The sequence below is a fragment of the Micropterus salmoides genome, unplaced genomic scaffold (genome assembly GCF_014851395.1).
Source record: "Micropterus salmoides isolate LMB-PRFRI ecotype aquatic unplaced genomic scaffold, ASM1485139v1 Ms_hic_scaffold_19, whole genome shotgun sequence".
In the NCBI taxonomy this organism is placed as follows: domain Eukaryota; kingdom Metazoa; phylum Chordata; class Actinopteri; order Centrarchiformes; family Centrarchidae; genus Micropterus; species Micropterus salmoides.
In genome coordinates this window covers 15,732,449-15,745,892 of record NW_024041039.1, presented here as the reverse complement: position 1 = coordinate 15,745,892, position 13,444 = coordinate 15,732,449, and positions in this window count along the sequence as shown.

The window sequence follows — 13,444 nt, the reverse complement described above, 5'->3', positions numbered from 1 at the left end:
CCTTGTTTAGTTTTGACTCTGGGGACAGAAAGCAGACCTGCCCAAGACGACCTGAGAGGTCTGGATGGTTAATAACGAAGCAGAAGATCAGAAATGTATTTTGGCCCTAAACCATTTAGTGCTTTATAAACTAACAGCAGGATTTTGAAATCAATTCTTTGACATGCAGGAAGCCAATGTAAAGACCTCAGAACTGGAGTGATGTGATCCACCTTTTTGGTCTTAGTGAGGACTCGAGCAGCAGCGTTCTGAATCAGCTGCAGCTGTCTAATGGATTTCTTAGGGAGCCCTGTAAGGACACTGTTACAGTAGTCGAGTCGACTGAAGATAAATGCATGGATAAGTTTTTCCAGGTCTTGCTGAGACACAAGTCCTTTAATCTTTGATATATTCTTCAGGTGATAGTAGGCTGAATTTGTAATTGTCTTAATGTGGCTCCTCAAATTCAGGTCTGCATCCATGACTACACCAAGATTTCTGGCTTGATTTGTGGTTCTTAACATTACAGGTTGAAGTCGAACACTGACTTTCAATCATTCCTCCCTGGCTCCAAAAACAATAACTTCAGTTTTATCTTATCTTATTCTGGCACATCCAATCGTTGACCTGCTCAATACAGTTACTCAGCACTTGTATGGGATCATAGTCCCCTGGTGAAATGGTTATGTAAATCTGTGTGTCATCTGCATAATTATGGCAACATATTTTGTTGTTTTTCATAATCTGAGCCAGTGGAAGCATGTCAATTTTAAACAAAAGAGGTCCCAGAATGGAGCATTGGGGAACTCCACATGTCATTTTTGTCAGCTCAGATGTGTGATTGCCTATAGACACAAAGTAGTCCCTGTCCTTTAAGTAGGATTCAAACCAGTTTAGTACTGTGCCAGAAAGTCCAACCCAGTTTTCAAGTCTGTCTAGTAATATGTTGTGGTCGACCGTGTCGAATGCAGCACTGAGATCCAGTAATACTAAGACTGAAATTCTGCCACTGTCAGTGTTTAAATGGATGTCATTGAAGACCTTAACAAGAGCTGTCTCAGTGCTGTGGTTTGGTCGAAAACCTGACTGGAAGACATCAAAACAGTTATTTAGTGCCAAGAAAGCACTAAGCTGTTAAAAAACAGCCTTTTCAATGATTTTACTTAAAAATGGGAGATTTGATATGTGCCTATAATTGCTCATTAGTGACCTGTCCAGATTGCTCTTTTTTACCTGACTGCAGTTTTCAGGGCCTGTGGGGAAAAAACCTGAGAGGAGAGACATGTTGACAATTTGTAGTAGATCTGAGACTATGCATTTAGACACATTTTTGAAAAAACCTGTTGGCAGAATATCAAGGCAACATGAAGAGGATTTCAGATGTTGTATTATGTCCTCCAGGTTTTTACGGTTAATAGAATCAAATTGTCTCATGCTATATTGTTGTTTTTAAGTGGACACAGGGATAAGACATATTTACATTTACATTTACTCATATGGCAGACGCTTTTATCCAAAGCGACTTACATTTGAGGAACAACATACAAGCATCAACAGAGCATCAAATACAGATCTACAACTGACAATACATACTAGTAAGAGCAGCAGTAAATACTAGTAAGAGCTCATAGTACATATCACATCAATGGGGTAAATACCTAGGGAAGGAAGTAAGAGTTAGTAAGTGCAATCAAAACAAAAAAGTGCAATCAATACAAGATCATTGTAGGGGATAGAAGAAGAAGAGCACAGGAAGTGCATGTTAGAGGTTAGGAGTTAGAGGTGTTATAAGAGGAAGTGTTCTCGGGAAGAGATGAGTTTTCAAGAGCTTCTTGAAGTTAGAAAGGGACGCCCCTGCTCTGATGGCGTGTGGTAGCTCGTTCCACCATCGTGGTGTCACAGATGAGAATTGCCGGAACTGGGATTGCTTTGTGAGAAGTGATGGCAGAGCCAGGCGGCGTTCGTCAGAGGAGCGTAGCGGCCGAGAAGGAACGTAAGTTTGTATTATGGAGTTTAGGTTGATGGGTGCAGACCCAGTAGTCAGTATGCAAGCATTAGTGACTTGAATTTGATCGAGGCCGCGGGGAGCCAGTGGAGGTCACTGAGTAATGGAGTGACATGAGTCCTTTTGGGCTGATCAAAAACCAGACGCGCTGCTGCGTTCTGAACCATTTGTAAGGGTTTCACCGCACAAGCTGGAAGACCTGCCAGGAGGGCATCGCAATAGTCGATGCGAGAGATAACCATGGCCTGTACCAGAAGCTGGGTGGTGTACTGAGTAAGGTAGGGCCTGATTTTTCTTATGTTGTATAGAACAAAGCGGCATGACCGAGAGACAGCAGCAACATGGTCTGAAAAGGACAGCTGGTCATCAATCCTGACACCCAAGTTTCTCACCACCTTGGTTAGAGTGATGGTTGCGTAGTCAATTTGTAGTTTGATGTTATGGTGGATAGATTGCTTGGCTGGAATGACCAAGAGTTCAGTCTTAGAGAGGTTTAGTTGAAGGTGGCAAGCCTTCATCCATGCAGATATGTCCGATAGACAGTCCGTGATCCACGCCGAGGCGGTGGGATCGCCTGGCAGGAAGGATAGTAGAGTTGCATATCGTCTGCGTAGCAGTGGTAAGAGAAGCCGTGCGAGCGAATGATTGGCCCCAGTGAGGTGGTGTAAATTGAGAAGAGAAGGGGCCCAAGCACTGAGCCTTGGGGCACCCCTGTGGAGAGGCAGTGGGAGAAGGATAATTGTCCTTGCCACAAAACATTGTAGGAATGCCCCGAGAGGTAGGATTTGAACCACAGGAGTGCTTTACTCGAGATGCCCATTGCTGAGAGAGTGGATAGCAGGATCCTGTGTCAAAGGCAGCTGATGGGTCAAGCAGGATAAGAACCGAGGATTGGGCTGCAGCTTTAGCTGACCTTAGGGCTTCTTTACAGTCAGAAGAGCCGTTTCAGTAGAGTGGGCACTCTTAAAACCAGACTGGTATGGATCTAGGAGGTCATTCTGTGAGAGGAATTCTGAGACCTGTTTGAATACTGCCCGTTCAATCGTTTTGGATAAAAACAGTATAAGAAACACTGGTTGATAGTTCTCATCTTGAGTTGGGTCAAGTGAGGACTTTTTGAGCAAGGGTGTAACCCGAGCCCTTTTGAAAGTGGTCGGGAAGGTTCCTGAAGCCAGAGAAGTATTTATCACATGAGTGATTGTCGGGACCACAGTAGGAGATATGGCTTGGAGGAGATTTGTAGGAATCGGGTCCAGTGGGCATGTAGTTGGACGGCTACGGGTCAAGAGTTCTGATACTTAGTATCTCCTCCTCCTAGTAAACGAGGAGAGTGAACAACCATTGACCTGGGAGGGCAGAGGAAAAGATTCAGTAGGACTGCTACAATGGTTGAGTTTGAGTGTTTCAGAGAATTGGCTAGTTATAGCCTCCACTTTGCCTGTGAAGAAGGCAGCAAAGGTATCAGCAGACAAGTTTGTGGGTGGTGGAGGAGGATTTAGTAGCGCTTTAAAAGTGGAAAATAATTTCCTTGAGTCAGTGGCACTGCTTATTCTGTCATTATAGAACGCAGTTTTGGCAGCACTGATGCTTGTTGAGAAAGAGGATAGGAGCAATTGGTAGCCCTTAAGGTCAGCGGGGTCTTTGGTTTTTCGCCATTTTCTTTCAGGCGCTCTGAGATCAGTACGGAGCGCACGGATGGTATCAGTTAGCCACGGGTGGGACTGGTTTGGGCGAGCAGGCTTGGTGGATAGAGGACACAGGCTATCCAGGCACGAGCTTAGTGTAGAGCACAGAGATTGTGTGGCATCATTGACCTCAAGTGAGGAAAATTTGTTGAGGGAGGGTCGAGCGGAAGCTACTACTGAGGCAAAGTGAGCGGGAGACAGGTTGCGGAGGTTGCAGCGGTGTGAGACCAATGGTGTTGGAAGAATGGGCTTTTCCTGTAGGCATACCGTGAACTGAATGAAATAGTGGTCAGACACATGTAGAGGTGTGACTCTGTGGCACAGTACACATATCCTGTACCTGATATGGAAGCACTGATTGCTTGTCTAATTGTTTGAATTTTGTCTGTGAAGAAGGGGGCAAATTCATTGCAGGCCCTGGTGGATAGAAGGTCAGAGGCTACAGACACAGGAGGGTTGGTTAGCCTGTCAGTAGCAAAAAGGCAATTCATGGCTTGGCTCCTGATTATATTTTAGATAACTCCTTATGAGCCTTCCCGTGGTCTAAGATCTTCTGGCAAGGGCCTCTTGTCTATTCCTGGAGCCAGACTAAGAAAAAAAAGGTGACCAAGCATATGCTGTCAGGGCCCCGAGGCTCTGGAACAACTTGCCTGAGGAAATTAGGCTGGCAGGGTCGGCTTCTTCCTTCAAATCTCTTTTAAAAACTTACTTTTACCGGAAAGCATATCCAGATTTTATCTGAGCTGCCACTCGTTTTACTATTCCTGCCCTATTGTTCTTATCACTTTGTTTACTTGTCTCATCTTCCTTATGTCTACTGAAATATTTGTTATACTCTATTGTGATCCTTGTTCTTATATTCTGTATTTTACCCCCCTTTACGTGGTTATTTGTTTTTGCATTTTATGTGTGATTTGTTGTGAAGCACTTTGTACTCTGTTTGATAATATAAATAAAGCTTATTATTATTATATTATTATTATTAAGACCTGCTTTATTTTGAAATGTTCGTTGCCGCACCTCTTAAAAGCTCTTACAATAACCTCTAGATCTCATCTTTCCAGATCTCACCCTCCAATGTTTACTTAGGTCTTGCCAGAGCTCGGTCTCTCAATCCTCACTCCTCCTTCAAATGCTCTTCTTTTTTTTTTACATTTCATTAAAGAGGTTACAGCTGTTGGAAGTTGTGTTTTTTCAATGGTTCCGCCATCTGTCATGTGAGTAGCCTCACAGTGTTCACTCACAGCCTTCTTCCTGTTTTGGTTGAGTACCCTCCTTTGTGTAGTAATCAGCCCTGCACAGTTTGTGGGAAGTTGTACCCGCGGACACATGAAACAACGACATGGAAAGCAGAACAAAGAAGAAACCACTGTTCTTACTGAGGTTTTTCTTGGTACAGCCATCATACTAATCTGTATACTAAAATTAATTTGAGAATTATATGCTACGGTTAACATTTCACAGTCAGTCGTTCTGTCCATCCTGTCGGCCTGTGACTACAGCACTTTGGTTCAGAGCAAGATATCTCAACCACTATGACAGATTACCATGAAACAATGGATTTAGTGCGGCAAACTCTTTCTTTTTTCAACCACCTCATTTATACATTCTGTCATTACTCTATTAGGTACGACCTGTACAATCTAATGCAATCCAATACAACTGTTCTGCCATAAAGTCTACTTTTATCATAGATGTGTTAATTCAATTATATATTTTAGCATTGAGGTCATAGTTAGTGGTAGTGTTGTGCTGGACTGCTTTATATTTAGAGGTGCCATATTTTCATTCTTGATAATACAATTGGATGCGTAACAATGGAACAATGCAAATAGTAGCTCTTAGTTGATCTGGTGAACTGTGGTTATGCAAGACTGAAGCACTACTTAGGATGCATTAAGAATTAACTGTTTGGTTGAACTTGTTATAAGAGTCTCAAAGTAGGTAGTTGTACTAGACTCCATGGATATGTTCATGGAAAAACATTCTAGTTTTAAGTACTACCAAACTGTTTCAGCCAGAGAGCTGATGCCTCTCTTAAGTCCAGCATCTTTAAAGGCCAGGTGTCTGGCCAAGGTAACATCTGCTGGGGAAGCTCCTTTTTATCTGAGCAAGAAGCACCAGATGCTGCCTCTGCCTTAATCCTTAAGCATCCGGGGGCATTAAGAGCTAATGTGCATAATTCTGATATTACTATTTTTATTTTCTGTGGTATTTCTATAGTAATTCTTAATTGTAATACTATAGTGTTTTTTGTAAGGGCAGTCTCCCCTACATGGTGTGCAGAATTCATGTTTTTCCTATTAATTTGAAGGATTAAAATAATTTATATCTAATAATTATTAACAGCAAATCACAACAATTTGAGAACATTTTACACTACAGCAGACAACAAACTTGAACACCAACATACTGTGTGTCAAAGCGGCCACAGCAAGTACAAAGTCAACAACATGCATGAGAACTGAAGATGAAGAGGGAGAGACAGCGCCTGGATGAGGGAGAGATGTGAGCCACAAGCAGTTCTTAGAGGAGACGAGCATGTATAACATGGTTCTCTCTCTTTCTCGTTATTATCAATTGAGGGGGTGCAGCTTTTATTCCTGTGTCCATGTCTTTACACATTTAGTGAAATTAGTAGGCCTAGTTTATTTAAAAAGTTGATGAATTATTCATTCTCTGCATGTCTTGGCCCATTTCAATTGAAACAGGTGAAACATAGCTAAGGCCGCCACTGCACCACGTCCATAGAGATCCTCTGTTTTAAGATTAAATAGATTATAGGAACGACAAATGAATAATATCAAGTGTGTCTTGAGGGACGAATTAAAGTTAATTAACGTAGTGAAAGTTCATCTTTACACCACATAACAAGCACAAAAAGAAACCACTAAAAATACCACGTGTAACCGAATGATCTGTGGCCACTTTGTTTGCCTGCTGCCCACAAAGCAGATTTCACATGGTAGCTGTGGTCAATATCTTTGACCTGGATATCCAGCTGCTTTCCGACACCATCCTTGTCGATACACAAATTCATTACTGATGATGGCCACAGACACAGCGCTGTTGATCTATTATGCTATTTAAAAAAACAGAAAAAATAGAATTGACAGTGTCAGCATATGAATGGTAATGAAAGTAGGTTGGTTGATGTCCAAACAACTATCAGACTCTAACCACTTTGGGATCTCAGTGTGTACTGAGCTGGAGCAGTGAAAGTGTGTCATACTGCAACAGCTTGGGTGCACTGATGGTGGCCTGGACAACTAGGGCAGACAATTGAAATTGGGCAAAGCCAGAGGACAGAAAACCATTGGAAATCTGTTCTACTGAGCCTGACATGGTTCACTTGTGTGTGTCTATTTCAGACGATGGTCTCAGACTCGAGTCTGTACAGAAAGGATCACCAAAGACAGCGCGTAGTAAGGGAAAGAAGATTATTCATATGGCCACTCTCCGGCGCCAACCTGGATCTAGAACAGCTTCAACTCGGCAGGACCGTGGGTCCTGCTCTTCTACAGCATCTTGCCCTGTCTTCTCTGGACCATACAGTGACCATGAAGAAGACCCACCGCTACGCCGGCAATCCTCTCCTTTACTCAAAGGCTCTCTTTCCAGTCTACACAATTCCACCAGTCCAAGTCCCAAAGGTTCCTTTTCTAGCCTCCCGGGGTCTGTTCCCCGCCTCCAGGGATCATTGCCAAGTCTCAGAGGATCTCTGCCCACCTTTCAGGGCTCTTTATCCAGTCTGAGGGGTTCAATCTCTCGGTTGAAGAGGCGGTCTCTGGGCAGCCTGGATAACTCAAGCCCAAGCCCCAGCGAGAGGAGTACTAGCCCCAGCCTACAGAGCGACAATGGCAGCTCCAGTGATGATGATGGCAGTTGGGACACTAATAGCTGGAGCTCAGGGGCCACCTGCCTGCTACGGACTCCTGTTAAGCAAGATAGCAATGAGGCATCAGAAGAATCAGGTGAAAAGTCTTCTGACCAGGCATCTGCTTCTGCCATGGCTGAGCCTGAAATTATTTACCAAAATCTTATCTTCTCACGTACTGCTGAAAGTAAAGGAGGTTGTGCTCCAGAGAGGACTTCCACAGCGCTAAGGAAAGACGCAGGAACCCAAAGTGTGTCCTCATCTACCTTGAGCAAGAATGCTGCTACAGTCTCATACCATCAGCAGGACGTGAAGACCTACGACAGACGCAAGTTCTCACAGTTTCTAAATGAGGTGACCTGCAGGGTGTTAAAATCAAACGGCGCTACTCCTCAACAACAGTCTACCCTTCGACATCGCTTCACGTCTCCTCCACCACCGCCGCCACCATCAACGCCATCTCACCCATCTCACCCATCTCACCCACCACTTACAACCACACTACATTCAACATCAACAAACCCGCCACCACCACTATCTACATCAGCAACTAACTTGTGGTACAGCCCAACCAGCTCAAACCTCCAGACCATCAAGGAATATGATTCAAACGACATAACCAGCTCTATCCACCAGTGGAGCAAGACATTACCCAGCTGTAAGATCTTGGAGCCCGGGGATGTGTTGAAGAAGGTGAAAGGGGAAAGTCACTCATACCCAGGGCACGACCTGGAGCAATGTACAAAGATCCAGGCACAGCCCTCCACTGGGAGGCTTTATCTAGAGACAGACATTGACAGAGTAAGGCGACTTGATGACCTGGTAGGTAATGGCACCCTGGGGAAAGAGAGGAATGACAAAGGGCTGGAGAAGGGTAGGGAGAGAGGGACGGAAGGAGAAAACAGGATTCCATGGGGGAGAAATGGAAGTTTGGGGATAGAGAAAGGGAAGGAGAGGGAGAAGAGAAAAGAGAGCCTCTGGGAAAGAGACAGAGGAATAGAGAAAGGGACAGAAAAGGATAAAGGGAGAGAAATGCCTTATTGGGAGAAAGACAGAAGGACAGAAAGAGGGAGGGAGAAGGAGAAGAAAGTGGTTGTTACCAGTTATGAGCCACCTCCTCCTCAGTCAACTTCCAGTGGACGAAGTAACCCCTGCCCTGTCTTCAGTTGGCCGGAGGGATTTCCCAGAATGTCCTACAGGTCTACCTCACTACCCAGACCTGTTAATATCACTGTGAGTATCACTACATTTAAACAATTGGTTCACCTATATTATGAAATCCAATGCAGAGGGTTTTGGTTCTATTTGCTCATGTTTTGAGATATCATATCTGGTTCAGAGATGTTGGTTGACAACCCACTACAATCGGAGTTGCAAGGAATTTCATTTGAGTTGCTCAAAGCAGTAGAAAAGTTGCATTTTAAAAGTATGAAACCAACATTTCTTTCCGAAAACAGTGACCTGGACGATCCACAGAATACAGCCTTATCACCAGACAAGAATTTTATTTTTGGTCAGTCATGAAAAACCCTGTGATAGGGCATGAAGTCCAGTCTCCTGCGTGAAAGTAGTGTGCATGCCCATCTACCAGCCTGACTTCCACACTTTTACTTTCTGTTTCAGTACATAAAAGGCATACTATTTCTTGCACTGGCACAGAATATTGGCATTGGATGTACAGTAAATAATGAGGTGCAGAATGGCCCAATATGAATGTAATTCCTAGGGTAAGTGTGTTGCAATACACCCCGTCAACAATTTATTTCTTTGGTAGGAAGTAGTTACTGTGAATATTTGGTAGTATTGTAGCTGTTTTTCTCTCAACACCTCTGTTGGCAGTGGAAGGGTGTAAACTACCATCTGCTATCATCTCCATTGATACTAAGGTGGCAGCTGCTGCTTTTAACCTGATAGAGGGAGTTTTTAGGAAAGTACATACAGTCTGAATCATGAGTCTTTGACCCTGTGAACATGCACCAGGCTCACGTTAACCAAGACTTTTTCACAATTTCTGGAGGTGTAGTCTAGTGGGAAGTAGTGAGCAAACTGACAGTTTAGTTACAATATTGTAAACAAGGTTGCTTTCAATTTGAAAGTGACTGAGTGGATTACTACAGTTAACCTAGTGTAAGTTGGTTCAGTTCTAGTCAGGGTTAGAAGCTGGTCTAAATCAACATTTGGTCCTTTTAACTGTATTTTTACACACTGACTTTAAACATTAACACACATGATCCATTAATTTTATTACATCAAATGCGGTTATTACATCACTTACAGTTACTTTATTGTTACATTATTTTTAATGTGTTATTGTAAGGTTAATTGCTGTGATCAATTTAAGAAATTATACCAGAAGGCAACACTTTGTGTCCTATTTTTTCACCATGCAGTAAGAGTAGACATTTGCTGGAAATGAGGAGCCAAATGAATAAGATTACACAAGCCTCTGATGATTTCACTCAATCTTTATTCAAGGCTTTGATATAGTTGGATCACATTCCTCCTTGTTAGCTGAATATTACTCTTGTGAGACTTATTAGATGTGAATCATTTATGTTTGGTGTTTTGCTTAATTGCATCTGACACATCACCCACTTGCCATACAAAACAAAATCTGCAAACATGATCATTCATTAACATGATGTGAATAGGGAATCTGAATGATTTTGTGCCATACATGCACGGGAATGTAGTGCATGTGCAAAACATATCCACACTCTTACTCGTTCTTTTCAAACACAGACTCATAATCAAAGACCTGCAGTTTGAATGAATCTTTTCTCACTAAATGTGCATTTTCATAGTCAGGATGTTCTTAAAGGAGCGATACGGTAAAGGTCTACATTACGTCTCATTTATATGCATTAGGATCTTTCTGCCCTCGAAACATCCAACAGAGATAGCAAAGAGAAAGCATTGGTCCCTTTGGCATGCCATATTGAAAATACATCCATCCTTATTTACTGCTTGGGTTTCAAACAAATTTCAGTATCCCGCTTGGCTGCCTGTGTGAAGGTAGCTAATACATAAATAATTTAAACACTTTCCTCTATCTTTTTTTTTGGTGTGCTTTTGAGCTTCGGGCTTAGAAATGCCACTCAGTACTATGGCATCTCACACCATACTGCACTATTGAACAAATGGGTGGACCTTGACCAATGTCCAGCATTGAGAAAGCAGGGATATGTTGGGGATGTTGCTTCCTGTTTAGAAATGAATCACTGGATGGCAGCTCCCTAGCAACTGTTCAGTGGAAGAGTGGGTGTATGCACTGAATGGAATCCATTTGGTATCAAGAGAGAAAACTGCTGTATGGCAGCTTTTCACACAGTTAGTGACTTGAGAGTGGGTGTACCCTGCACTCAGTGTGTGTGCAAGTAATGTTGAAAAAGATGTTTCCTCTTTAATATAGTGGATGTGATAAATTCTACATACTGTCCAATAGATACATATTAAAAGTAAATCTATAGTATAATAAAGTGTCAAATTTGGGGGTTCAGATGGGAGCCTGCTCAAGAGCTACAAACTACACAATACCTGCCCAACTCCTAACAGTGACTAGCTGGTGAACATAGTGGATTATTTAGCAGCTACAGAGACAGATATTTTCCATATAAGGGGTAGAGACCAGACCAGAGCTGAGAGTGAATATTGGAATTACATTCAAACAGGTGGCTAGAAACAAAACTCCAAATGAATGCTAAATGTTGCCCTGTATCTGCTGGATCTGTGTAATAAGTAATGGTTTGTGAACACGTTAGCCATGTGGATAGCAATATTAACACAAAAGCTGATAATATGTCAGTGTTATGTAAGTTATGTTAAGTAGCCAAAGAATCCTTTTAATGCAGCTTTAAGATTTTAGTCCTGGTTGATTTAGGGATGCCTGTGGATGAAGAGCTATGTATCTGCGTATGATGCAACCAGAAAAGGAGGATTCATTGCATCATGTTGTGCTAATAAATAAGACTAAAGAAGTCAGCAATGTTGTCTGGCAGTAATACTAATTTCAAGAATGAATGTTGTCCTCTGTAATACAGTAATACAGTTTACAGTCAAGTTGCACTTTGCATAGAAATACAGAAGTTCTACATTTGAGAAAATCTAGTTCCAAAGGAAATGGCTGTTTGACAGCTAGGTAACACACTAAAAATATTAAACACAATAGGTACACTTGAACTGATATTGATTTTTTTCCAGTGGGCCTTCCTTTGGGTTGCTAAAAAGAGACATGGTGCTCTGACGTTGTTGATGTACTGCGGTAAGCGTGTCAATTCATTTCCGTTTCCGGTGCTTGTGTGTTGGTAGCGTGTTGTGCTGCTCTCGCTAAATACCAGTTACATTTGTTAGATTACAGCGGCCAACTGTCCGCTAAACACTTATTCTTACAGTAATTTTGCCTAAGCACTCACAGTTCTTTCCATCTTTTAGTGACTGCTGTTCAGTCTCACAGTTGTTCAAAAGTTGTAGCTAAAGCTACAGTACTTTAGCTTAGCCGTTAGCAACTTTAACTCAGCAGCTAGCGATGGCTTCTCCTTCTCCCTCTCTCCTACTTTCTCCTGCTCGGTGTGTCAGATGTTCAGTTACTCCTCTGCCTCCTTTAGCGGTAATGGTATGTGTAATAAGTGTAGTTTATTTTTAGACATGGAGGCGAGGCTCAGTGATTTAGAAGTCCGACTCCGCACCTTGGTAGATCAGTCTTTAGCTAGTGTAGCTAGCCAGTCCCTGGTAGTCGGTGCAGAACGGCCTGAGTTAGCCTATGGTAGCTGTCCCCCGGCATCTCCTGTGCAGCCAGGAAGGGGTGGCTGGGTGACTGTCCGAAGGAGGAATAGTAAGCATTCAAAGCCCACAGGGCACCATCAACCTGTTCGCGTTTCTAACAGATTTTCCCCACTCAGCGACACACCCGCTGAGAAACCAACCCTGATCATTGGCAGCTCCATTTTGAGAAACGTGAAGTTAGCGAAGCCAGCGGCCAAAGTTAAATGCATCCCTGGAGCCTAAATGTTAGCCTAAATGAATCCCTCCCAGTCATATTAATAGTCACATTCCTCGAGGCACAGGCAGAGGAGGTGGAGTTGCAGCTATCTACGACTCTAGCCTACTAATCAGCTCTAAACCTAAAATTATAACTCATTTGAAAGCCTTGTTCTTAGTCTTTCACATCAAAGTTTGAAATCACTGCAACCAATTTTTTTTTGTTATAGTGTACCGAGCACCTGGTCCGTACTCTGAATTCTTATCTGAATTTGCAGAGTTTTTGTCAACTTTAGTCCTTAAAACGGATAAAGTTATTATTGTAGGGGATTTTAATATTCATGTGGATGTTGAGAATGACAGCTTCAGTACTGCGTTTAACTCTGTTAGATTCCATTGGCTTCTCTCAGTGTTCATGAACTCACTGTTTTAACCACACCCTCGACCTTGTTTTGGTTTACGGTATTGAAATTGAACATTTAATAGTGTTCCCACAGAATCCTTCTTTATCTGACCACTGTTTGATAACTTTTGAGTTTGTATTGCTGAACTACATGCCATTGGGCAAAAATTTTTACTGACTGTCTGATAGTGCTGTAGCTAAATTTAAGGATGCGATTCCATCAGCTCTAAATTCATTATCAAGTCACAAAGTAACGGAGGACTCCTATGCTAATTTCAGTCCCTCCCAAATCGATCATCTTTTTGATAGTCTCAAACTCGCAAATTAAAGCAAATATCGCGGAAACTTGAGAGGAATTGGTGTTCCACCAAACTGGAAAATTCTCGTTTAATTTGGCAAGATAGTCTTAAAACTTATAGGAAAGTCCTCCGTAATGCCAGAGCAGCTTACTACTCGTCATTAATAGAGGAAAATAGGAACAACCCCAGGTTTCTTTTCAGCACTGTAGCCAGGCTAAC